The 24673-nt window shown below is 42.2% G+C and overlaps 1 non-coding gene across 1 annotated transcript; it reads right to left on the bottom strand.

Annotated features, from left to right (window-relative positions):
- Window positions 1-23848: 23848 nt before the first annotated feature.
- Window positions 23849-23930, bottom strand: TRNAS-AGA (transfer RNA serine (anticodon AGA)). Its single transcript has one exon. It is a non-coding gene; the product is annotated as a tRNA-Ser (tRNA).
- Window positions 23931-24673: the final 743 nt, after the last annotated feature.

The raw sequence follows: 24673 nt of genomic DNA, 5'->3' as shown, positions 1-24673 counted from the left end.
AGTGGGTCGTGGTTTTTAATCCCTTGAACAAGGAGTTTTCCACGTAAATAGCTTGTGTTATTTGCTTTTCGTCTTACTTAAGAGAACAGATAGAGAACCTGATTCTCTATACTGTTTGGTGGACTCGTGTATTCTATCAATTGATATCAGAGCAAGTTCTTTCTAAAAGGTTAACACCTAGAAAAGATCTTTCTCACGGTTACTCCACCAAACCTAGAGGAAGGACAATCTATCACAAGACCACCAATATTCAATGGAAAGTATTATGGGTGGTGGAAGGCAAGGATGCATGACTTCATCATGGCTGAGGACTCTGAGCTATGGAACATCATCTGTGATGGTCCTCATATTCCTATGAAGACAAATCTAGCTGGTTTCATAATAGATCCAAAGACAAGGAAGGAGTATGATGAGGCTGAGGAAAGGCAGTAGAAAAGAATTTCAAAGCAAAGAAAATTCTTGTTTGCGGTATTGGACCTGATGAGTACAATCACATCTTATCATGTGAAACTGTAAAGAAAATCTGGGAAGCTCTTCAAACTGCTCATGAGGGAACAAGTCAGGTAAAACAGTCCAAAATAGACATGCTTACCCACAGAGTATGAACTTTTTAAGATTAAAGATGGTGAGTCCATTCAGGACATGCATACCAGGTTCACCTCCATAAATAATGAACTCCATTCCCTTGGTGAAATCATGCCAACAAATAAACTTGTACGTAAAATACTTAGTGTACGGCCTAGTTCTTGAGAAAGCAAATTTAATGCTATCTCTGAAGCAAGGGCTTGCAAACACTGACCATCGATAAGCTCATTGGATATCTTAAAACCTATGAGTTAAACGACAACAAGATTTGGAAAGGAAGGAGCCAAAGAAAGTGTCATGACCCAAACCAATGAGTCGTGACGAGTGTCTGAACTCTAGTAACCAAACACCCCTATACACATATCTGAACCATACTAACATCAAGGGCCCATAAGTGACTTAAACTGATCTCATACTGCCTCATGAAGGGGTGACATCATAACCTCGGTACAATCTGTATATACATATACATGCTGAAAGAACAGTGCAAACCAGCTAGGCCGCTACATATACTGTACACAAAATAATAGAAGCCGACAAGGCTACATCATCTGAAAAATACATACAATTGTCTACAGACCTTTACTGGAATAAAAGTTGTAGAAAGGACGGGACAGGGCCCCGGCATACCTATATACATATACATCTCAAAAGAATAACATATCAAAATAGACTGCAGCTCCGGATCAAATGGAGCGCACTAACCACTGCTGGATAGAGGTCCTACTAAGATGGACCGCCTGTCTGTCTACCTGAACCTGTGGGCATGAACATAGCCCCCCGAGCAATAGGGGAGTCAGTACGGATAATGTACTGAGTATGTAAAGCATAAGAGTAACGTATAAATAAGAATCATGAATGAAATCTGAAACTCATAAGATGAAATGACTATCTGACTGCATAGGTATGACTAATATCTGATCATATCTATACAACTTTGCATGCATTTGTATGAACGAGTATTTGTAAGTATTTAGATAAATCTGTATAACGGACTATGCCTCTGTAGGCGTATAATATGCATGCTCTCAATGATAATCATGCTCATATACATAAATATAGGCCATAGTGCTGAGGAATGTTCAACCCGATCCATATCCCATATAATAGCGCCGAGGAACGTACGACCCGATCCATATATCATATAATAATGCCTAGGAACGTACGGCCCGATCCATATATCATATAATAATGCCTAGGAACGTACAGCCCGATCCATATATCATCATCAAGGTACACCAGCTGATCAGGTAGTAATGCGTATATAACGCCTATCCCTTTCCCCATACCCCATATACATATAATACACGCGTATATAATGCCTTCTGGTCATGGGTAAATATACATATGTATATGAATGCAATGCACAACTGAAATGTATACATAGAACGCTCGGAGTGACATAAGGTCATATTACCTCCGATAGACAACCTTTGAGCCAATATCATCAACATAAGTAATCTCAAGACCCATGAACAGAAGGAACAATCATACGGGGTATAGGAACATCAAAGACTGACGTACTCCTAGTACTCCTAAGAGTAGAGTAATATGGAAGCTCGTTCAATCGCTTGTTGGCTCATAACATAGGATCATGCCTAAATGAAGAAGGAATAGCCTTAACATACCTTGAAGTGTATCTAATCGCCCAACTTCTACTTCTCGAACTCGTAAGTCTACAATCAAGATAACATAGTCCTTAATTAGACTATTTACCTTATTTACTAACCATTTTAAATACAAAAAGAACTTAAGGAATTGTCGACAACATTTCCCTTGTAAACTTAACAATCCTTCAACTTCCAATTCAATCCAACATCAACCACAATATCAACAACAATAATGACAACACTTACATATCAAGATATAATCAAATCCATTCCCAATCATCTCTTAAAACAGCCCTAAATCACCATCTTACCATTCATCAACTTACCACTTTCATAAGTATCTTCTCTTTACTTAAAAACACTAAAACTCTTAGTAATTAACTTAAGTACAAAGGTAGAAATCATTTACATACTTGAGAGGTCTAAGATTCCAAGGAGCAACTTCAACTCTAACTTCCCAAGCTTCACAACTTTAATGAAACCCTAGGAACAACCTTCTTCTTCACAAGCTCGGGTTTACGGGATTGGATCTTACCAAATCTCCACTAATATGATGGGAATAGTAGAGAGGAAATATTCTAGGGATTTCTCTGGTTAGGGGGTGGAAGATAATGAAATAAAATGTGAGGGCTCCATATATATAGGTAAAGCAAAACAGCCCCAGCGGTAGCGGGTCGACGAGCAGGTCGACGGTCCGTCGACTTGCACCGTCCCTGCTCCACCTGAGATTCAGAGACAGTGGCATGTCAATGGCATGGGTTGACGCCATCTTCGACACGTCGACGGTCTGTCGAAGGGGACTGATTTCTGCCAGTTCCTTAAGTCCCCAGCTTGCGACGAAAACGGGAGGTGTAATAGAAAGAGAACAACGTGGTTCTCAAGGCTGCTCCTAAAAGTGACTCTAGTGATGATTAGTCTGACATGGCTTACCTTACTCGAATGTTTCAAAAGATGGTTCGGAAGAATGGTGGATTCCAAAAGAAAGGAAACTCAAGCAAGAATCCTAAAGAAAATGATTGTTGTCACAAATGTGGAAAACATGGACATTTCATTAAAGAGTATCCTCTCCAAGAGCAGAACTATTACAAGAACAACTTTGAAAAAACAGTAAAAAGGAACCTACTTCCTGACTGAAAAATTCAAAAGAAGAGATACATCTGAAAACCTGGTGAATCAGGCTCTGGCTACCTGGGGAGATTCCTCCAGTGAATCTGAAGATGAAGATGATTAATGAGAAGCTTATATGATGGTTGTTGAAGATGGACCTTTAAAACATGAGTCAATATTTGCACTCATGGCCAAATCTGACGGTGGTGATGACAGCGAAAATGAGGTAAATTTTCTTGAAGTTCGAGAAAACTTAAAAATTACTCTCAGAAAAAATGGATGTCATCAACCAACGTGTTAATTGATTCATATGACAGTCTCATAAAAGAAAATGTTGGTTTAACTGAAGAATTCTTTGAAATAAAACAAAAGAGAAATGACATGATAGACACTATCACAAATTTGAAGGAACAGGTTGATGAAGTGTCTAGAGAAACCTCTTTGTTAAAAAATCAGATTAAAAAATGGATAGATACCCCTGCTAGAGGAAAAGAAAAAAATAGTGAGATTCAGTTTGAGCTTTAAAATGAACTTAAAAGGGCCAAAATGAATCTCACTACTGAGCTTGAAAGAAATAAACAACTGCAAGAGAACTTAAAGAAGGTGAAACATGATCTTGATAAGTCACTTCATTGGACCTGGTCCTCTAATGTGGTTGCGTCCATGTATAAGAACAGCATACGACGTAGGAAAAATGTTGGATTTCAAAAAGCCAAATCTCCCTATAATCCTCATAGCAAGTATGTTACTACTTCTGAAAACTGGCTACGCACTCACTGTGGTCAAACAGGTCATTACAAAAATGCATGCTAAGCCAAAATTCAAGCCGTTGAGAAAAATAAGAAATTCATTGCAAAGGGATCTAGAACAGGGAGACCTGGTCCTCGAAAAAAAAAGATGGATTACCTGCATGGACTAAAAGGAGTCTGATTTATCCTTTTATCATCTTAATGACTCTGTTTGCACTGAGTTTGGTGCCTTTGTGAAACAAATTCAAGTAAAACTTGGGAATCAGATTGTCAGTATCAGATCTAACAATGGCACTGAGTTTGAAAATGATAAGTTTGATGAATTCTATGTTGAAAATGGCATAAGCCACAACTTTTCTGCACCAAATACACCTCAGTAAAATGGTGTTGTTGAGAAGAAGAACAGAACTCTTGAAGATATAGCTAGAACAATGTTAATAGCCAGTGGTGTTCCAAAAAGTTTTTGGGCTGAAGCTGTTAATACCGCCTATCACTTGATAAACAGGTGTATGATCAAGTCCTTGCTTGAGAAAACTCCCTATGAATTGCTCAATGAGAGAAAAACCCAAGCTAACTTACCTAAGAGCTTTTAGTTGCAAATGCTTTGTTCTTAACAATGGCAAGGAAGCTTTGGGCAAGTTTGAGGCTAAAAGCGATGAAGGAATTTTTCTTGGTTACTCTTCACACAGTAAGGCCTACAAAGTCTACAACAAGAGAACTCAGTGTATTGAAGAAAGTGTGTATGTGATATTTGATGAATCAAATAACTTGGGTGATAAAGGCACACAGGATGATGAAGCAGAAGATGGAGAATTTTCAAAAGTTTCTGATGATGCCATTAAAATTCCAAATGGAAAGGCCGATCTGATGAGTCAAGTCAAGTAGGATAATGAAAATGGTGCAAAATCCCCAAAAAGCACATAGGAACCTGGTTCCTCTTCATTACTCCTCATGAAGTTGAGCATCGAGTAGCTAATGTTGTATCAGGTACTCTTGAGGCTGTACAAATCAATTATGAAGGTCATACCTCTGATGAAGAAAATGGCGGTGCTACCACAGAGGAACCAGGTCCCTCGAATCCTCAAAACTCTGGCAAACCTGAGGTACAAGTCTCAAACTTAAAGCACAAGGGATCTCATCCACTTCATAATATGACCACTTCCTTAGACTCTAGTATTCAAACTAGATCTAGGGCAAGAAACATGTTTGCCTTCTCAACCTTCCTATCTCAAATTGAACACAAAAATATTAAGGAAGCATTGAAAAATGCTGACTAGATAACTGCTATGCAAGAAGAACTCCATCATTTTGAGAGGAACAAAGTGTGGTACCTGGTTCCTAGACCTTCAGACAGAACTGTGATAGGAATTAGGTGGATGTTTCACAACAAGCTTGATGAACTTGGGAACACAACAAGAAACAGGGCAAGGTTGGTGGTTCAAGGTTACAATCAAGAAGACTTTTTCTTCTGTTGCAGGAATGAAAGCAATCAGAATTCTTATTGTTTTTTCATCTCATATGGAATTCAAATTGTTCCAATTGGATGTTAAAAATTCCTTCTTAAATGGTTATTTGAAAGAGGAAGTCCTTGTCAAGCAACCTCTTGGTTTTGAAAATTATGAGCATCCTGAGCATGTTTATAAGCTTGACAAGGCCCTGTATGGCTTAAAGCAGGCACCTCGAGCTTGGTATGAGAGATTGCCAAAATTCCTTCTTGAAAATAGCTTCACAAGGGGGAAGATTGACAAACCTTATTCTGAAGAAAAGAGGCATAAACCTGTTGATTGGGAAAGTGTATGTTGATGATATCATCTTTGGTGCCACAAATGATTCTCTATGTGAAGAGTTTGCAAAGCTCATGGTAACTGAGTTTGAAATAAGCATGATGGGTGAGTTAAAAAAATTTCTTGGGCTGCAGATCAAGCAAACTCCAAGAGGCACTATGATCAGTCAACAAAAGTACATCAAAGAGTTGCTAAAAAGGTTTGAAATGGAGAATTTTAAAACCACTGATACTCCCATAGCCACTGCTACTAGGATGGACATGGATGAACATTGGTTTTCTGTGAATGAAACTAGGTATAGGGGATTTATTGGGTCTTTACTTTACCTAACTACAAGCATACCTGACATTATGTGTAGTGTCAGTCTGTGCGCAAGATTTCAATCAAGTCCAAAAGAATCTCATTTGAAGGCTGTTAAAAGAATTCTGAGGTATCTCAAGGGGACTTCGGACCTGGTCCTCTTCTATCCTTCAGGAGATAATTTTGATTTGGTTGGTTATGCTGATTATGCTGGATATCTGGTGGATATAAAAACCACCTCTGGAATGGTTCATCATGCTTGATCTCATGGGGGACAAAGAAGCAAAATCCAGTGGCTCTTTCTACTTCACAAGCTGAATATGTAGTTATTGCCTCTTGTTGTGCTCAATTGTTTTGGATCAAACAACAACTTGAGGATTTGGTGTGTTTACAGATTGTGTGACCTTGTTGTGTGACAATACAAGTGCACTCAATATGGCAAAGAATCCAGTACAACACAAAATAACCAAACACATTGATGTCAGGATCATTTTTTAGGGATAATGTTGAGAAGGGTTTGATCTGTATGAAGTTTTGCAAAATAGAGGACCAGGTAGCAGACATCTTCACCAAAGCACTGAGCAAGGAACACTTTGAAATAAATTGGTTGGAGCTGGGGTTGATCAAGATTAACTAATTTTTCCCCCACAAGATCTCTCAATGATTGGCTATGTTTAGAGGATAAGTACATACTGAAAATACTTTTTGGTGACATCTAACTCAGTTCTATACTGTTACAGGTATGCACGCATGGCAATCTCAAGGAAATATAAGGATGAGTAATATTGCATTCTTTAGAGATTTTGCCATCTTTTTCAAAATATTGTCAAGAAACCTGGTTTCTGTGACTCAGGTTAGTAGTTTCATCAAGTACTTATGTGTTTAAACTGCCTAAAGTGCTATGTCATTAAAATGTTTCCCACCTATAACTCCTAGATTCTATCCTAATTGTCATAATTCTTCTTAACCGGTCCGAGAAACGAGGACCAGGTGTAACTCACAACCTTTCATCTCATACCCAATCAGAATCGGTTCCTTCTCCTTTTACTTATATCAAATCACTTAACCGCCATTTCACTTTACTCCCAAAATACAAAATCTTCTCTCTCTCTCTCTCTCTCTAAAACCAAAGCTCTAAACACCTTTCTGGGCCCCTGTTCAAACATGATTGTTAAACCATCACCTTCCTTTGCATTTTCATCCAAAATTCAAGCATGTGTCACTCAGAATCAACCTCTCCAACCCCTTCTAAACCAAACCACTCTGTCTCGTCTCCAAAATCTCCAAGCCTATCTAAACCAAATCTGCAAGCTTCACCGCCAAAATCTCCAATATCCACTCCAGTTTCACCCATGAAACCTCTTTCTTCTGTTCCTCCTCGAAGTCGAAAAAATCAAAAACCAAAGAAATTTGTGCCTAATCCACTATTCACCGCTCATGAAGAGCAATTCCCATTAAATGATAGTGTACAGATAGTCTCCATGTCGCAGTTGATGGGTGACACAGTCGAACTCGAAGAAAATGATGAGGATCCTGAACTGATGAGTCAAAAGGAAATTTCGGTTGAAACATAGTTAGTAATGTCAAAATGGGTGAAGAAGGTGTACAACCCAGTTCCTCTGGTGCTACTGGATAGGGACAAAAAGAGTTAATGAAACTTTTCATGGACAAGGAAATACTACTTCCCTAGTTAGTAAAAAGCATGATGTGTCTGACAAAGGACATTCTAAGTTCTCTATCGACCATCTATTTGATGGAAGTCTCAATGAGGGAGAAAATGGGAGGGGTAGTATTTTGGAAAGGGAGGCTGCTAAAATTTTGTCTGGGTTCATAGAAGCCATTGACAAATTGAAAGGAGGGGGAGTCAGTGAAGGAACAGGTGCCTCCATCCATGGGGAATCTGTTGATAAATTGAACAAGAGGAAAACAGGTGAAGAAACATATGTCTCCACTCAAGGGGAATATGTGGATAAACTAAAAGAAGGGGAAACTGGTGAGGGAACAGGTCCCTTAACCCAGGAGGAATCTAAGTCCCCTGTGTTTAAAACTGCCCCTGTGTGGGATAGGACACCAGCTTCCTCAAGAGCTGACCTAGATACCAACCCCCAACGTGTGTCAACCATTACTGTACCCCTAGTAGACCTCCCTACAGTCAAGGAACCTATTACTATTAGTCCCTCTAAGGAAGATGATGATGAATTAGCCCTGAACCTTATTTTCAATAGAAGAGTTGAGTCCTCACCAAAAGGTAGAATGACTAGGCAAAAGCATGTTGCCAAGAAGGGGCCAACCACTAGGCAAAAATTAAAAGCCCAATTAGATTCTACACTAAAAGTAAACAAGGAGAAAAGCTCCTTAAAGAAAAGGAGACGTATAGTCAAATGGTCGTTGGTAGATGAGGATGAGATGCCCTCAGTTGATGTGGTAGAAGTGGGTGAAGAAGAGGAGAAAAACTCCACTCGAGAGGAAGAGCTCTAAGAAAAAAAAGTTGAGAAAAGGTAAGTCAGCAGTGGTTACTACAAAAGAACCTGGTGTTGATATTGAAGTTGTTGAGGAAAAGAAAGAAAAATCCTACCCTCTCAAGAAGAGAAAGACAAGTGCTGAAGATGAGGAATCTGGTTTCTCACCAAAGAAACAGAAAACAGAAATGATTGAATGGGAAAGAAAAAAATGTTGAAAACTCAAAAAGTTCTGAATGGCAGAGTGTTTGATCCTGAAATAGCTGAGAAATCTAGGATGAGGGAGCTTCTGGACATGGTAGAAATGGAGTTGTTTGAAGATAAAATTGTCCAGTAGTACACCAACTTTATTGTCACTGATGAATCCTTATTTGCAAATGTGAATGATATAGACTTCAGCCTGGATGAAGCGAAACTTGAGAAATCCTTGGGGTTCCCACTGAAGGTTTGAAGACAGTTAAACAAAGATCAGCCTCAGTGGAGTTCTTGAACCTCATTTCAAAGTAGGAGGGAACCATCTCAGGGGAACGGGTATACAAGGAACATATCAATCCTGAGTACCAGCTCCTCTTCGAATTGCCCCGTGCTGAAAAGAGGTCGATGGCTGCCACCCCCGACCTATATCTCATTAAAGCATTGGCCACCTTCACCCTAATTAGCTTGCATGCTCTGATGATAGAGCACATAACAAAGGTGATCACTATTAAGGATGGCAGGCATGGACTGGCCTATGGCCTCTTTCTCTCCAAAGGGTTTGAGAATTTTAAAATAAAGGTTGGAAAAATGACAATGGGGACCAATGTTCACTCAGGGTACTCTTGAGGAGTGTGAATGTGTGCCCAAGAAAGGACGGGTTGGCAGGAGCTCAACAATCTCAAGTCTGATTGATGCCCAGGAAAGGGCAACTGAGGAGATTAACAAACTAGAGGCTGAAAATGCAATCCTGAAGACAGAGCTTCAGAAATATGCTCTGGGAGGAGAGGAACCAGGTGCCATTGGGCAGCTGAAAGAAGAAAACGCTCAGCTAAAAGTTGAAGTGAACAAACTGAAGGCAAAGGTGGAGGAACTGACTGGACAACAGGTCCATGACCAGCGAGCTGCGAATGAAAGGATTGATAAGCTTTTCAAACTGATCCATCCTCTTAGCCTTCCATTTCCCTCCTTTCTATGTCCTGCTACTAAAGTCCCCTGCTTCTCTAACCCTTTTGAATCAATTGTTAATGATTGTGGTATTAATTGTTGTTTAATTATCAGTACTTCTGGAACTGCTATGCTTTTTCTGTAATTGAATTGGGCATTCTTTTTGTTTTAGGCAATGATATTTAACTTATTTGTTTTTTTATTACTCATGTTAGTGTTTCCCCAATGGCCATGAGTTAATGTTACTGTCTCTGTGTTTGCTCATTCTACTATCTTATTCTTTTCAATGATGCCAAAAGGAGGAACTAAATGAGGGGGTAAATTAAAGGATGATACGAGGCTGAAATGTTGTTGTTGATATGTTGTTATGTTGAAATATAGGTCTGATTCTCAGGGGGAACAAGTAGGCATCTGGTTCTCGGTGGGAATATCAACTGTGGGTTTGTCGTCATCAAAAAGGGAAAAATTGATAAGTTATGCTATTTTGTGTTTTGATGATTTAACAAACGTGTTTAAGGAACCAAATATGCTTTTAGAATAATGAGATGGGATCAGGTTCTCTAGCCGTTGCAGGGTCAACTTTACAGCTGTAAAGCTGTTGACACTCTACCGACTGATAGTTGTCCTAACAGCAATGCAAAAGCACAGCTGTAGTTTTCTAGTGGACAATGAAATGTCCCTTTCATAGCAACACTTGATCCACCTAGATAAACTACATGTTACAAGTGAAAGCCTATCACTTGCAAATTAGAAAATTCACTCTCATCTCAAGTGGTAGCCGCCGCACCTCAAAGTGCTCTTAAGAACAAAGTTGCAATGAACAGAAAGACTAGTTCCCAATCACTGAAAATGTCTTAAGTCCTTAGTTTATTGAGTCTTTGTCTTTTTCTCTTTATCTTGTATTCCTACACTACTTTCAAAAAGTGTCATAGTAGGACAGTTTTTCAACCTTTCTGAGTTGTTCACTTGGCTAGAGTTAGTCAAGGTGTACTCTTTGCAATAGAGTTATTGTAAAGGTATTGCAATAAAGTTATTATTGGGGGGGGGGGGGGGGGGGAGACTAAGAGTTTAATTCCTACGTTACAATAAGTTGTAATATGAAGTTGCTCGTTTATAGTGAAATTTGAGCAAATCCTACTGCAGTGGGTCTTGCTTTTTAATCCGTTGAGCAAAGAGTTCTCCACGAAAATATCCTGTGTTGTTTACTTTCTGTCCTACTTAAGGGAACATATATAGAACTTGGTTCTTTATATTATTTGGTGGACTCGTATGTTCTATCACACATCTTTTATATCCTTTAATTAATGTTTGTCCAAAGTGCATACACATTAAGAAATTGCTTGAAGTAAATAACAAACACTCAAATTATTGCTAAAGATATGACCTATCTAGCAGGGTACAGTCTTGTCAAGTAGTCTCCTCAATTTTTATGTTTTATTTTTAAATACACTACCAATTGTATCATGCTCCTACAAAGAAAAGTTTTACTATGTGCCTCACACAACTGACATTAGTTGTGTGAGGTTTTTTTTGTGAGATAAAAAATTGGACCCACATCTTACATTTTTGGGTCCACAAATTTTGAATTCACTTTTTTGTCTCACAACAAAGAGTCTCACACAACTAATGTCAGTTATGTGAGGCACATTTTAAAAAATTTCCTCCTGAAAAGTTTTACTATGTGTGAGGTTCTTTTTGTGAGATAAAAAATTGGACCCACATCTTACACTTTTGGGTCCACAAATTTTGAATTCACTTTTTTGTCTCATAACAAAGAGCCTCACACAACTAATGTCCGTTATGTGAGACACATTTTAAAAAAAATCCTCCTACAAGCCTTATCCTTACGTGTTGCTTCCCAATTCTCATATTCAAGTTAAGACTATTGTTTGAGTAATCACTTATCCGCGCAAGGATATACTAATATAAAGTGTTCACACATTGGGGTCATTTGGAAGGAAGAATTAGAGAAATTAATGCGCATTAGTTTTGTGTATTACTAATAATTTGTTTGGTATACTTTTTCAATCCATGTATGACTAATACTTATAATTTAATACATCAAATTAAATAGTGGATAAGAATAATCTCAACATAACTAATCTTAGCATTACTAATCCACCTTAAACATTCTATGAAGTGACCCTTTAAAGTTGTATCCACGCACTGACGCACATCTCTCTATTTGTTTCAAATATTAGAATTCTTTTCCTTTGTGTCTTTTGTTGTTTTCGTTTCTTCTTTTTTTGTTCTTGAGGTAATCAGACAATTTACTCTTTGTGTACGGATTAACTTCATTTTATTTAATTCTCATTCTTCCGTGGCTGACTTTGTAGAGCAATAATAACGAACACTATGCTTTGAATTGAGAAATTTACAAATCTCAACACTTATTGTTACAATAAACTTTAGAAGTTAAAGTTATATACTTGAGAACGAAGCTTCAATTAGCTAGACATAAACAAAGGAAGAACATCTTGTACGATTGTAAATTTTTTGGGAACTTGATTTTTTACTCAGAGAGTTCATCTCTCACTATCAAGTGCCCAAGCGAGCACATGAAACTTGTAAATGCTCTGCTTCATAGGCTATTCTGATTCTCTGTTTTCTGTACATTCACATTCCATTACGATGAAATTAATGGTTCAACGCCCACTCAAAGGCATAAAGTATAAATAGAAAATAAAAACGTCAACATGGCTTGGAGGTTGGGGGGTTTGTGGGGGTGGGGGGTAGAGTTTCTTTCGAGAAACCAAAATTGCAGCAAATGGAAAAGGAATAAATAAGAAGAAGAAGAGGAAAAGTGAGTAGAAAAATATTGTATACATTCATACTCAATATGTGTTATACGAGAATGCATCGATATACACAAGTGCATGCATGCGGTGTAAGCTCCAAGCATAGTGCTGAATTGTAATTAACTCCTGTCCACATGGTGTAGTTGCTTAACTCACTTCACAAGCACATGTCAGTCCTTCGGAAGTTCGAATGATCGAATCATTACAACTTCCACGCAATGAGTATCTTTTTAAATTGGCATAACGTTTTGGGACTACAAAAATTTTCGGACCATATATTTATATCAAATCAATTAATGCATGAAATGTGGTTAAATATATACAACTATTCCTATTATTTAACCATAACTAATTAATGATATATTTTAATTTCATCAGATCATTTAACTATGGAGAGTTATATTGATTTGGTGTAACAATCGGATAAATGTTACCTAAAAAAACATATGTCACCTGCACATGTTGGGTCTGAAAAATCATACGTCTTCCTTGTAATTAAGAAGAAGAAGTTGTAATCAGGAAAAAAACTTTATATATTTTATTTTGAATGGAGCATTTTATCTGAATGTACGAGTGGGGTTCTACCTGCATAGAGAGAACACCGCTCTACCTGTCACAGGAAAAGCGGTTATTGACACTCGTACGTGTCGTGCACAAAGTGTTCACAACAATGAACCAGCTAAAATTAGATTCTCAGAAAGGAGCTAAATCAAATGACTACATAAATTTTATAGATATAGATTAAATCATCTTGCATGTCGATATAAATCATATAATTATATATTGCATCAGCTGGTTCTTCAATTTGAAATATGTAGAGCAAACTGAATTAAAGATTTATTTGGGTTAGCTCATTATAAATAGCTATAAGGTTTAAGTGATGAAACTAATTTTACAATTAAGCAGTTATATATTTGAATATAAGTCTTGAAACTAATAATAAATAATTTATGTATTTGTGAAAAAAGTGTTGATAAGTTGTTCTTTTGTTAAAATGACTAAAATACTTTTTGGACAAAAAGCTATATAAATTTAAAAACATCCTTATTGTATACGGTAAAAAACCGGATACGGGTAAATCCGGGGCAACTATGGATCGGAGAGGGAAAAGGGGCGAGAGTTCGTACGAGAACATCACCTTCCCGGATAAGCACTGTGATCGCTGCCGAGTGGAAGCGCCATCTGACCCGGTCTCTAAGCCACCGAGGGTTCGGGATCTCTCCCCGGTGTCTCATCACCGTTGGCCCGGTGTCCGTGAGTCCGTTGGTCCGATGCGACCGTTGCTAGGACGCGTCAGTGGTGTCACATCATGGTCAGCTTCCAACTGTGCGTGTGTCAGACGGCGTCGTCAGTCAAATCTCACCAAACCCGTGCATGGGCTGTCCCCTTTTATTACTATTTTATTAGACCCACATTGGAGGAGGCCCATGGGCTCATTAGTATAAATAGAGTGCCCCCTCCTCCCTTAAGGGGGTTGATCCTTCTTTTACTTTCAAGAGCATTTGTAACACAATATATATATATATATATATATACATCCGATTCTTGTTGAACCTCTTCAATCTACTCGTCATATGTGTAAGCAGCCGGTATTTATGCTCCTTATTTGTGTATTAAAAAGCGTTCTTATCCAATTTTTGTAATCAATATTTAGGCCCAAGCACATATCCTATATCCACATACAAATTCAATTGGTTACCAAATCGGGGGTAAACAGTTTGGCGCCCACCGTGCGGCTAGGATAATAGTGGTCTTTGGCCTTAACTTCCACCACATTCATCGAAACCAAAAACTCCCTCTCCGTCTCTGTGAAAATGGTCCAAATGGCTGACGTCGAGCAATCCGGTCATGTCAATAATGCCGAGATAGTGGCGGAAAACGAAGGGAGCGGACTGCGGGCATTGCCAAACCCCGCTGATCCGAACCCCGTTGATTCAAGGGAAGGACTTAACCGGCAAAACACCGTAGATCAAGAGAATGTCGTTCCGCCGGCAACCGATCCTCTAAACACTCACCATTCTGTTACGTTATCCCGGGATAGGGTCCGGAGAGAGCCAGACGCGCCAAACGACGGCGTTAGCTTGCGTTTGATCTTTGAAATGCTGCAGGAACAAAGGGCGGCAATCGCCGAGCAAGGGCTAGCGATTGCTCAACTGCAGAGCGGAAAGGGTGAAGCAGGGCCGGTAAAGTCAAAAGGTACGGTTGAAACCGGAAGAAACGGAGAACAAATGATCGAGAGCGACGGCTCCGGAGCCGGCTCCTCAACTGAGGTCCTAAAAATGCTCGAGACCTTGGCAAAACGGGTGGATTCGACCGAGAAGAGGGTCGAGACGTACAATTCTCGCGTGGACCAGATACCGGGGGCTCCACCTCTACTGAAAGGGCCGAATTCGAAGAGGTACATCCAAAGGCCTTTCCCGCCAAGTGCGGCCCCGAAACTGATCCCGAAGAGGTTCAAAATGCCCGACATACAGAAGTATGACGGCACCACAGACCAACACGAGCATGTGACCTCATATACTTGTGTCATAAAAGGCAATGATATGGAAGAAGATGAGATCGAGTCGGTGTTGTTAAAGAAATTTGGGGAAACCCTGTCGAAGGGGGCATTGACGTGGTATGACCATCTACCCGAACATTCGATCACTTCTTTTGAAATGCTCGCTGATGCGTTCGTAAAGGCACATGCCGGTGCGATAAAGGTGCAAGCCCGTAAGGCTGATATCTTCCGGATAACCCAAAGGGACGATGAGCTGCTACGGGAATTCGTCACCCGGTTCCAGAGGGAACGGATGGAGCTCCCTCCGGTGCCAGAAGAATGGGCCGCACAGGCCTTCACAAAAGGACTCAACATGCTAAGTTCGGTGGCCTCGGCCAAACTGAAAGAGAATTTGTTAGAATACGAGGCCGTAACTTGGGCCGACGTCCACAACAGGTATGAGTCAAAGATCCGGGTGGAGGATGATCAATTCGAGCTCCCTCCGGTAAGGACCAAAGTAAATAGAGGTTTCGAGGCACCGAGGAAGGGATATGAAGGCATGTCTGAATCATTGAAAGAGAGGTTTCGTCCATATCCCTATACGGAGAAGCAAAATTTCAGGTCGGAAAAAACAATAGAGAGTCCGAGCCATTTCTCGGGACGGGGCAGCAAGCGGGTTGAACGCCCGTCTAACAGTCGGGGACTCTCGTTCAGGAGCGACACCGGAAGTTCCGCCAGCAATAAAGTTTCCGAAAAAAATTTTGGAGTACAACTTCAACGTTAGTACTTCGGGACTTGTCTCGGCTATTGGACGTATACCCGATGTAAGGTGGCCTAAACCATTGAGGACGGACCCGGGTCAGCAAGATCCAAGTGTAGTGTGCGAATATCACGGGACCCACGGTCATCGAACTGAAGATTGCCGCCAATTGAGAGAGGAGGTAGCCCGGCTATTGAAAAATGGTCAACTCCGAGATCTGCTGAGCGAGCGGGCCAAAAATCACTATAAGGAAAGAGAATCTTATCAAATGCCCGAGCCTGTTGAACCCCAACATACGATCAACATGATAGTGGGGGGCACTGATGCCCCTCGAGGGCCGGTAATGAAAAGGACAAAGATTTCTATTGTCCGTGAAAAGCGCACTCGAGATCATTCGACCGAGGGATCTATCGTCTTTAATGATGAAGATGCAGAGGGCATCATCCAACCCCACAATGATGCGTTGGTAATCTCTATACTGGTCTTTAAAACTAAGGTCAAACGCGTTTTGGTTGACCCGGGTAGCTCGGCCAACATCATCCGATGGAGGGTGGTTGAACAGATGGGACTGCTCGGTCAGATCGTACCAGTGGCTCGGGTGTTAAGTGGGTTCAATATGGCAAGCGAAACCACGAAGGGGGAAATCTCACTGCCTGTAACTGTGGGTGGCACCATTCAGCAAACGGTGTTCTACGTGATCGAGGGTGACATGAAATATAATGCCCTATTGGGCAGACCTTGGATACATAACATGAGGGCCGTACCTTCAACACTACACCAGCTGTTGAAGTTCCCCACGCCGGAGGGAGTGAAAACCATCCGAGGCGAGCAGCCCGCTGCAAGGGAAATGTTCGCAGTAGAGGAAGTGGCACATCGGCCCAAGGGGCCGGAAGAGAAATGTGCAATAGGAGGAGAAGTTCCCAAATAGCAATCAAAGTGCGTCGGGTTTAATCCGGTGCATGAAGAGGAAGATTACGAGGTACCTAGATCGTTCGTCATGCCGGATGACTCGGATTCAACCCAGTCGACAGTGGAGGAGCTGGAGCAGGTCATCCTGTTCGAATATCTCCCAGAAAGAAAGGTATACCTGGGCACGGGGCTCACCCCGGAGCTCAGGCGTCAATTAATTGAATTCCTCCGTGCTAATGCCGATTGCTTTGCATGGTCGCATATAGATATGACAGGTATATCACCAGACATAGCAACTCACAAGCTCAGCCTGGACGGGAGGTTTGCTCCGGTAAAGCAGAAAAGAAGGCCCATGGCGGAGGCTAAACACGCATTCGTGAAGGACGAGGTAACAAAACTTTTGAAAATAGGCTCCATACGGGAAGTGAAATACCCGGAGTGGTTGGCTAACGTTGTGGTAGTACCCAAAAAAGGTAACAAATTTCGAATGTGTGTTGATTTCAAAGATTTAAACAAGGCATGTCCGAAGGACTCGTTTCCGTTGCCCCACATCGATAGAATGATCGATGCAACGGCCGGGCACGAGATGTTGAGTTTTCTCGATGCTTACTCCGGGTATAACCAGATCCGGATGTACCCGGAGGACCAAGAGAAAACATCCTTCATCACCCGGTACGGGACCTACTGTTATAATGTCATGCCTTTTGGATTAAAAAATGCCGGTGCAACTTACCAACGCCTAGTTAATGGAATGTTCGAAGAACAAATAGGGAAAACAATGGAAGTTTACGTTGACGATATGGTTGTTAAGTCCCTGGAAACAGAGGACCATTTAAAACATTTGCAGGAAACCTTCGATGTGCTTCGCAAATACAACATGAAGCTCAACCCGGAGAAGTGTGCCTTCGGTGTAAGATCTAGCAGATTCCTGGGTTTCATGGTGTCAAACCGAGGGATCGAAATCAACCCGGACAAGATCAAAGCCATCGAAGATATCGAGGTGGTGAACAACATAAAGGGGGTTCAGAGACTCACCGGGAGAATCGCAGCGCTAAGTCGCTTCATATCGAGATCCTCGGACAGGAGTCACCGGTTCTTCTCCTTGCTCAGGAAGAAGAACGATTTTGTCTGGACACCCGAATGCCAAGAAGCTCTACAGGATTTGAAGAAATACTTGTCTAGCCCCCCTCTACTGCACACGCCGAAGGCGGGTGAGACACTATTTCTATATCTAGCTGTCTCCAAAGTGGCGGTAAGTGGCGTTTTGGTCCGAGAAGAATCAGGTACGCAATTCCCTATCTATTATGTGAGTAGAACATAGGGAGACGCGGAGACCCGTTACCCCCATTTGGAGAAGCTGGCATTAGCGCTGGTGAGCGCCTCCCGAAAGCTTAAACCTTATTTTCAAAGCCATCCCGTATGTGTAGTAACTACTTATCCTTTGAAAAACATCATGCATAAACCGGAGTTGTCGGGTAGGCTAACGAAGTGGAATGTAGAGGTTAGCGGTTACGACCTCGAATACAGACCCCGAACGGCCATCAAATCCCAAATCTTGGCCGATTTCGTAGCAGACTTCGCCCCGGCCATGGTCCCCGAGGTCGAAAAAGAATTCCTACTAACCTCAGGAAGGGCCACGGGCATTTGGTCTCTGCATACGGACGGGGCCTCGAACCTTAGAGGTTCCGGGCTTGGTATTGTCCTTAGGGCCCCGGCCGGTGATGTCATCCGACAGTCCATCAAAACTGTCAAATTGACTAACAATGAAGCCGAGTATGAGGCTATGATTGCAAGTTTGGAATTGGCTCGGAGCATGGGGGCAGAAACTATCGAGGCAAAGTGCGACTCGCTTCTGGTCACAAACCAGGTGAATGGCACATTTGAAGTCAAGGACGAACGGATGCAGAGGTACCTCGAGAAAACCCAAGTGGTGCTTCACCGATTTAAAAAATGGACCATGCAGCATATACCAAGAGAACAGAACTGCGAGGCCGATGCATTAGCAAATTTGGGATCTGCGGTCGAAGGGGCCGAAATCAACCCCGGGTCAACGGTGCTACTATCAAACACGGCCATAGAAAGCGGACACGCCGAGATATATTCAACAGGTTTGACTTGGGATTGGCGCAACAAATACATTGATTACTTGCGTGATGATAAGCTCCCAAGCGACCCAAAGGAGTCACGTTCGTTACGAACAAAGGCAACCCGTTTTTGCTTAGTGGATGGCCAATTATACCGACGCTCTTTCCACGGACCTTTGGCTAAATGTTTGGGCCCTGGGGAAACGGAGTATGTGATGAGAGAAGTACATGAAGGAACCTGTGGCAACCACTCCGGTGCGGAAGCTCTGGTCCGAAAGCTTATCAGAGCCAGATATTATTGGAATCAGATGGATGAAGACACGAGAAACTTTGTCCGAAAGTGTGACGGGTGTCAGAGGCATGCCCCGATGGTTCACCGGCCCGGGGAGTTGCTGCATTCGGTGGTCTCACCATGGCCGTTCGTGAAGTGGGGGATGGACATCGTGGGCCCGTTACCCCGGGCACCAGGTAAGGCACGCTTTATCTTATTTATGACTGACTATTTTTCTAAGTGGGTCGAAGCACATGCCTTTGAAAAAATTAGAGAAAAGGAGGTTATCGACTTCATTTGGGATCACATCGTCTGCCGTTTTGGCATTCCGGCCGAAATAACTTGTGATAACGGTCCTCAGTTCGTCGGTAGCAAAGTCAACAGTTTTCTTGAAGGGTTGAAGATCAAGAAGATTGTGTCGACCCCATATCACCCATGTGCAAACGGGCAAGCGGAATCCACAAAAAAAACAATAATTCAAAACCTAAGGAAAAGGCTAGAAGCATCAAAGCACCATTGGAGAGAAGTATTACCCGAGGTGTTGTGGGCGTACCGAACCACAGCCAAGTCTAGCACGGGCGAGACCCCTTTCTCATTGGTGTACGGGGCCGAAGCCCTTATCCCCGTCGAGGTTGGCGAACCGACTCTCCGGTTCAGGTATACAACCGAGGAATTAAACGGGGAGGCCATGGCCGTAAGACTCGACCTCACCGATGAGATACGTGAAAGAACATTGGTCCGAATTGCGGCCCAAAAGCAGAGAACGGAAAGATACTACAATCGGAGAGCCAACTTTCGGCATTTTCGAGTTGGGGACTTGGTACTTCGAAAAGTTACTTTGCATACAAAGAACCCAAACGAGGGAAAGCTAGGACCGAACTGGGAAGGACCGTACAAGGTGACCGGTGTAACGGGCAAAGGATCATACTAGCTGGAGTCCATGGATGGGCAATGCCTGCGCAACAACTGGAACATAGCCCACCTAAAAAGATACTATTGCTAAGGTATGATCCTCTCATATATACCTTTTGATAACCATGCTGCCTTTTTTACAGGAAATCGAGGGCGGCACAAAAATAGAATTTAGGACTGAAAGCACGTGTTGCACTCTTTTCCTTAGTGCGGTTTTGTCCCAAAATGGGTTTTCCGATGAGGTTTTTAACGAGGCAACAAGTACAACATGCTACGCGACGAAGATAAAGGGCCAGAACCCGGGTATCCGAGGTTACGTCTTCCGAGTGGGGGCTTGGTAACACTCACCCGACCTCGAAGCTCGGACAAGTGTTAAGGGGGCACAGTACCCACATCGGAGCATGAAACGATAAAGAGAAATTAAAAAAAATAAAATAAAGAAGCTCATCATTTGCCACGGCAAAAACAGAGGCCGGCCACTGGCCACCTCCTTCGATGTAAGGACCAAACGATCATAATGAATCGTGTCCCATCCAACATTTGCCACGGCAAAAACAAAGGCCAGGCACCGGCCACCTCCTTCGATGTAAGGCCCAAACGATCATAATGAATCGTGTCCCATCCAACATTTGCCACGGCAAAAACAAAGGCCGGGCACTGGCCACCTCCTCCGATGTAAGGACCAAACGATCATAATGAATCGTGTCCCATTTAGTGTTTGCTACGGCAAAGATACAAGAAATGAAAATTCTCATATGTACAAACACTTGCAATATAGAAACCATTACAATGACCGTATTTTCGGCATTGCTCAATTAATATGCCCTGTACCGGACACTATGGCCGATATTAGACAAGGCCAATGAGGTCATCACAAACCGGCCATGAAAAACGCCGGTCCTAGAGAAGCCCCTATCATGGGCACAGAAAGGTCCGAAGCCCACAAAACATTTGGTAAGTCCCACGGGCAGAATTAATCAATGACTACGGATAATCTCTTCCGAAAAACGGACCAATAATTCAAGGTAAGATAAAAACAAGCACTCAAACGAAGACGCAAGAGGAGTGCAACTTTCATATACGCAAAGGATACTTTTATAAAGAGTACATTTACGTCAAAAGAGTACGTTGATAGAAGGCAAGGGCAGTTCGGAGGCAGTGTCCTCGGGTGTTGGGGCTGTTGATGGAGCCGGATCGACCCTCCAAACTATGATGTCGGGCTCCGTTTCCTCTCTCTGGGGCCGGGTAACGCTTCTTGCCTTCTTTCGTTTCGACGGCTCCCCCTTTTCTGAGGGTCGTTTTCTTTTGGTGGCTTCGGCAAGAACACGGGAGGAACCCGCCGTATCAAACGCGGACGCCAGTGCAGGGGAAGCGGCCCCCAACTCCGATCTAGATGCCACCGAGCCCTTCGGCAAACCTGAACGATAAAAGACGTTGGCAGGTTCAGAAAACTGACGACCTCGAATGGCTAAAGATGCAGCAAGATCGAAGGAAAGTCGAAAGTTACCATGATTTTGAGCGATCCATCGACCGCGTGACAAGTGGGCCCAAGTCCGGTCTTCATAGGGTAGCTGGTTGAGGAGCGTCGTGACCCACTCACTCAGATCTCGGATAACTGGGGGAACAAACCCATTTGCTACAAAAATAAGGAAAGGGCGGTGAGAAAACAATACCATAAGCGACTGAACATGTAAGGGCGATGGCTCAAAGGTTCGAACTTACGTTTGTCGTTCCACTTCTCCGGAAAAGGTAGATGGGCGGCCGGGATTATGTCCTCGGTTTTTACCCGGACGTAGCGTTCTAACCACCCCCTATCCCGATCTTCGACCATCTTCGAGAAGAGCGGGTTCCGGCTGCGCTTGGTTAGTTTTATGACACCGCCCCGGAATATCCTTGGGGAGTACAGGCGTATTAGGTGGCCCAGTGAGAATTCTTTCTCAGCTCTGTTGGCTAGCAACCGGAGGCAAGCAACGACCCTCCAAACAATCGGGCCGATCTGAGCCAAAGTCACGCCATAGGTCCGGCACATATCCAGTATGACCGGATCAACCGGGGGATCGAGCTTAAGGGTAAAGGGATAAGTGTATACGTACAAGAACCCTTCCCGATGATCGGTAACGGATTCGTCTGACCCGGGTGCAAAAACCCTTACCGGGCGAGTGCGCCACCCACAGTCTGCCCGGACCGTGTTGAGTTTATCCTCAGTTATGGAGGAAGGATATCTCCTCACGTCATATCCCCGGTCCGAGACGGCAGAGGGCTTTTCCGCCTCCAGGTCTTTATTGAAGTTAAATTTGGCCGGTATAACATCCGAGGCCGTAGTTTCGGGGTTACTCTTTTGTTTGGTCGGGGACACAGCCTCGGCCCTCGGGGATGAAACTGAAGGAACTTCGGTAGAAGTGGTTTCAGACATGTTGAAGGAATGGAAGGAAAAGGATTTTAGGAAACAATGCAAAGGAAACGAAGGAAATAACGATTTGAAGAAGCAAAGAGCAGTTGGCAAGAACAATGACAAAGTTAATCCCCCCTTTTCTTTTTTCGTGTAAACAAAAGAAGATTTGGCAACAAATTTGTAACAGAAAGGACGGATCTGGAATACAGAGGGAAGATGAAAAGAGAGGACAGATCGAAAAAAGTGAAAAAATGAGGGAATAAGGGGCTTTATATAGGCATAAGGAAGGGAACGGTTATCGAGGACGGCCAATCGAGGATCGCCACGTGTCAAGTCATTAATGTGAAGCGACGTGAAACGACGTGCAAGAGGCGGTTGACAGGAACGGACCATCCGGAATAAGACACGTGGTCGGCAAAGGGGAAGACATGACGCACCCATTCCCACCAAAATAAGGAGATAAGGATAGGTCGTCCGGACGGTCGGATGTATGATTCATTCACTTCCCTTCACTCCGATGGATCGTTGGTCCGGGAAGCGTGGGGGCTATCTGTATACGGTAAAAAACCGGATACGGGTAAATCCGGGGCAACTATGGATCGGAGAGGGAAAAGGGGCGAGAGTTCGTACGAGGAAATCACCTTCCCGGATAAGCACTTTGATCGCTGCCGAGTGGAAGCGCCATCTGACCCGGTCTCTAAGCCACCGAGGGTTCGGGATCTCTCTCCGGTGTCTCATCACCGTTGGCCCGGTGTCCGTGAGTCCGTTGGTCCGATGCGACCGTTGCTAGGACGCGTCAGTGGTGTCACATCATGGTCAGCTGCCAACTGTGCGTGTGTCAGACGGCGCCGTCAGTCAAATCTCACCAAACCCGTGCAGGGGTTGTCCCCTTTTATTACTATTTTATTAGACCCACATTGGAGGAGGCCCATGGGCTCATTAGTATAAATAGAGTGCCCCCTCCTCCCTTAAGGGGGTTGATCCTTCTTTTACTTTCAAGAGCATTTGTAACACAATATATATATACATCCGATTCTTGTTGAACCTCTTCAATCTACTCGTCATATGTGTAAGCAGCCGGTATTTATGCTCCTTATTTGTGTATTAAAAAGCGTTCTTATCCAATCTTTGTAATCAATATTTAGGCCCAAGCACATATCCTATATCCACATACAAATTCAATTGGTTACCAAATCGGGGGTAAACACTTATAAAGAAAGGAACAAACTTATACTGAGTGAAGATAAATTTAGGAGTTTGGTTTTGGGACAAATATTTTGAAGAATTAGAAAAAATATCACAAATAAAATGGTTAAAAGTTCGATCAAACCAAAAATAATCTATAAGTTGAAAAGTCATAAGTTCGTGATGACCAATTTATGACTTTTAGCTCATAAGCATATAATTTATATCTGCTTATCATACTACCGATAAAAATAGTTGTTGTCTTGCTGAGAATCCACGTAAATAACAAAATTATAATAGGAAATTTGAAGAAAAAGAAGTAGCCGTGGACGGCAGGATTCGAACCTGCGCGGGTAGAGCGCACATGATTTCTAGTCATGCCCGATAGCCACTCCGGCACGTCCACTTGTTGATGCTAGGTATCTAAGCTTTCTTTACAAGTATTCGACATTTACCGGAAATACTACTAAAGTCCTAAAGCAAAGTGCAATAGATCTCTCGTCTTCTAATTGATGTAATTAATATTGCGAACAACTTTGCGGCTCTACTTTTAGACAAACAAAATCTGTTCCCCTACAGAATTATTTTCTTAAACAAGATTCTTTATTCACCTTCTTCGGCAAAAATCTCTTAGTGGATTGTTTTCTCAATAGTTGAATCGAAAGAAACTTTCAAACCCGAAGAAAAGGACCAATTTAGCTTTTTGAAGCTGAAAGTAGACACCATTTTGTATTTAAATGCTAATAATCCATAGCCAAAACTGTTACTCCCTCCATTCCAATTTATGTGAACATATTTTCTTTTTAGTCTGTGCAAAAAAGAACTATCTCTTTTCATATTTGGAAACAATTTACCTTTGTGCAATGATTTATAGTGACACAAAATATATATGCCTCATTTTATATCACAAGTTCAAAAGTTCTATCTTCTTTCTTAAACTTCGTGTCCAGTCAAATAGATTCATATAAGTCAAAACGAAGGAGTATAAGAGACTAGGGAAGTTTTTTTGAAGGTAATTTTTAACCATCTCGTTCAATTTAGAATTTGTTTGGGTTAGCTGAGTGTAAAAGTTGATAAACTTTAAGTACTGGAAAATACTTTTGAAGTGCTGAAACTGATTTCTGAAAAGGATCGAAAATACTAAGTAAA

The sequence above is a fragment of the Lycium barbarum genome, chromosome 9 (assembly GCF_019175385.1).
Source record: "Lycium barbarum isolate Lr01 chromosome 9, ASM1917538v2, whole genome shotgun sequence".
NCBI classification, from domain to species: Eukaryota; Viridiplantae; Streptophyta; class Magnoliopsida; order Solanales; family Solanaceae; genus Lycium; species Lycium barbarum.
The sequence above is the reverse complement of the archived record's forward strand: the minus strand, read 5'-3'. Positions and strand labels throughout refer to the sequence as shown.